The following is a 3782-nucleotide window of genomic DNA, read 5'->3' as shown; positions in this document are numbered from 1 at the left end:
AGGGATTGCAACAGCTAGCATAACCTGCTGTGAACTGATGCGTCTCCATCAGGATACATACATACAGACTCCCACTCAGAGGGGAGGATGGGGGAGGCTGGCTGCCCCAAGTTAACTCTGGTTTTATAGAAATGTTCCACACTGTCCTCTCTGATTTAAAACAGTGAAGGGTGAAGTATTTATTTAATTCAGTTTTATATTGATTTTAACCGCAGCCACATTCTGAAGTGGAGGGCCACTGATAGAGTATCAGTGTTTAATAAGCTGGGAGTGATTATAAAATTTGATCAGCAGCTGTAAATGACAACAGAAACCGAAATATATAAATATTAGAACAACTATACGGTGAAAGTGTCTTCATTGACACAGTGTCGGTGATCAAACACAGCAGGACTCTCTGCAGTCTCTCTCCTCACCAGATGTTGGCTGTGGTGCCGTTTGGTTGTTTTCCAACTGAAAAGAGGACGAAGAAAAAGAGATTTAGCTGTTTTCATGCTGTTTCACTGCAGACAGACGAGCTGGAAACAATAATGTGAATTCATTTTAAAAGAATTAAACTGCTTAATGTAGGCGTAGTCCTGGAAAGAAGAGCACCGGTTGGAGTTAGTGAAAGATGGTGGTTTCAGTTGAATGTTAAAAGTAAGCTCAGCCTGGCTCGTATCTGTATGTTTGTCCATTTTCTGGTTATTTTAACATTTAACCAAGAAGCAGAAAAAGAGCTGAGTGCTTGAACATTAATCAAGCTATCAGGGAAACAAACAAAACAGTTGATTTCATTTCTACTAAAAAGTATTGGTGGTAATAACCCCTGAGCAGAATGTAAACCTGCTCTCTAGAATCAGAGCTGAACAAAGAAAGAGCAGAAGATGTTTGAGAAAGAGGAGAAAACAGACACAAAGACACAGAAGGAGGGATACGAGGCAATGAAGCCTAATTGCCACCAGGTTGCTCTCCACAGGGGGGCCTCTATTGAGCTGCAAGTGGGAGCAGTAATGTGTGTGTGTGTGTGTGTGTTTACATTAAATACACCCTCACACTGTTGGTAAAGTTCCTCTCTCAGTTTTGTCCTTACTGTTGGCAGTGAGTGGGACTCACAGAGGTCAGGGTTCAGATTCAGGTTGTTTGATTTGAGAAGTTTCAGGTAAAGGCCACGAGGGGGTAAAAAAACAGAAGTGAGACGTGTTTGAAAAAGGTCAAAGATTTGACCTTCACACCTACACTTTAGGTACTGACGCAGAAAAGGTGTATATGAAACAGGATCATGTATTATTTGACTAAAAATAATAACTTTTGCAGCCAGGATGTTGGGATCAGTGAGGTGGGCTGTAGCAGGCGGTCAGATTGTTTCAGGTACAGGTGAGACTGACGTACAATCACAGCAGTTTATGATCCTATGAGGCAGATTTTACAACCCTGGAAAAGTTCCACCAAAAACCTGAGTGCTAATAGCGGAAACTAGAGATTAGCAAGGACACCTTTATCTGTACCAGTTCAACCAACTACATTATCTGTACAATGTAATCTGAATGGGCGGGGCTTCAACCGGAAGTGGGCGGGGCTAACTGGAATTGATATGAGTTGAAGTTGTTATATTTACAGAACTGAGCTTCAGAACAATGTTTTTGATCACAAGAGAAAGACAGAAACTAATTATAGAACCAGTTTTATTAGCTATATTTACGAGTATGGATACTGACACATTTTACCCGTTTGATACTAAACGTACATTATCTGTACTCGCTCAACCATAAACACTGGTTTATCAAGAAAAAGGAAATGTGACAAAATACAATGTAAACCATCTCTGTGAAACCCCAGTGTTTTCCATCATTTCAGTTATTTTAATGTCGTCGTCTTCTGCAGCTTTTTAACGGCAGCTACTGGGAGAGTTAGCTCAACTCTTTCCCTCACAGCTGTGGATGGAAACATGCATTCAGTTCTTGTTGAGTTTCTGGAAATCCTGATAAAATGTGCATTGAATTTGGATAGAAACTCAACTATTGACAATCGTTGTGTCTCTTGTTGTGTCAGATAGGAGGACGGCAGAGACGCAGTGTTTGTGTTGACGACTCTGTGGCTGTCGAATGTGACGCATTAGAAGAGAAAAACCAACAGAAAGACCAACTGGTCGACTGGCAGTGAGAAAGGAGTCTATCGCCTGTTGTTAGAGGATATATAATATAATACATCTATATATAATAATTATAAGTTTTTCTGAATTAATGACTTATTATGTCATAATTATAAGATAATTATATTTAATATTATTATAAGATAAGTAAAAGTAGGGTGTTTCTGTATAAATGTACTTTTCACCACTGCAGGGGGTGGTGTGTTTGTGTATGCGTGTGTGTGTTTGTGTGTGTGTGTGTGTATATGTGTGTGTTTTAACAGTTTGGCTTTTACAGTGTCTCATTTCCTCTCTTGTTTCAGTGCTGTAATGAGCTTTGAGTTGTATAAACACACACTAACACAACCCACTCACTCACACACTCACACACACTCACTCACACACTCACACACACTCACTCACTCACTCACCACAGACAACACAGACAGCACACACACACACACACACTGAATTGTTCTCCTAACGCAGCCCGAAGCTAAATGTCATCATTCCTTCTGTTTCTGCTGTGAGGGACGGAGCTTCAGTTTCTGCTGCTGACAGTGTAATGTCTAGGCAGCTTATAGGAGACGTAATGTGAGAAGTAACGTGATAGATGAGCAGTACCGGTTGGACCGGATTGGTTTGGTATAAAATCAGCTCTTGGAAAGATGTTTGTGCCTGATGATGAAACGTTCCTGTTTTAGTGATCAGAAACTCCACTTAGAACTGAGTCTATGAAGACAAAGAGGAGACCACTGGTAGTATTTAAGTAAAACTGGCTCCATATTGACAAACTACAACCTTAAAAATGCTCTTTTATGTATCTGTTAGTGATAAAAACTGAAATATAAAAGTATTCTGTGATAATATGGAGCCAGTCTGCATGATAAGAACTTGATTTTGATGCCTGAAGTATTATTATACTGTAGTGTTGAAGTGAAGGATCTGAGTAAGTCTTCCCCCACTGACGTCTTGTTTTTAGGGGGTTTTAATGACTCTGGAGTTCCTGTCATGTGATACTGGGAGGTTCTGACTTTCTGTGACTTTTCTGGGTTTTATTGGGGGACAACGTGAATGTATGTGAGCTGAAGTGGTTTGGGAGTGAGGTCATCGGCAGCTGTAGTGAAGTGAGGTTGTTGCTGGAGGAAGACAGCTGCTCTTTGTCTGCACCTGGAGCTCAGCGTCCTCCACCGTGTCCCATTATCACATAGAACACATCTGTACATCTACTATACACTATCAAACAGCAGACAACAGTAATAAACCCGGAGTAACCTCTCTACAATGATGTGAATGGAAACTGCAGTACAGTGAGGGACAGACTGTGGTCGTTCTGTGGTGGATTTGTTCCTCATTTGTCACTGTTGAATGTTTCTTTTGAGGATTTTTCCTTTACTAATATATGTGAGATTTGTGAATAGCAGTGATTTTTAAGGTGGAATGCTTTCATTCAGTGTGTTTAGTGGTTTTCAATCAGTGGGTCTGTTTGTTCTGGAGAAGGAGGAGACCTCTGTGGATAATGGGGCTCCTGGACCATGAACACTGAAGGAATCCTAACCATTGACGCCTTTACTTTCCACACATTACTTCCTGCTTTGGTAGTGGACATAAATCCTGGTGTGTTTGTGAGCGTGGGTGTCGATGTTTGTTCAGACGCACACACACACACACA

Source organism: Morone saxatilis, unplaced genomic scaffold (genome assembly GCF_004916995.1).
Source record: "Morone saxatilis isolate NCDOM2014 unplaced genomic scaffold, NCSU_SB_2.0 Contig21, whole genome shotgun sequence".
In the NCBI taxonomy this organism is placed as follows: Eukaryota; Metazoa; Chordata; class Actinopteri; family Moronidae; genus Morone; species Morone saxatilis.
Note: the sequence above shows the minus strand (reverse complement) of the source record.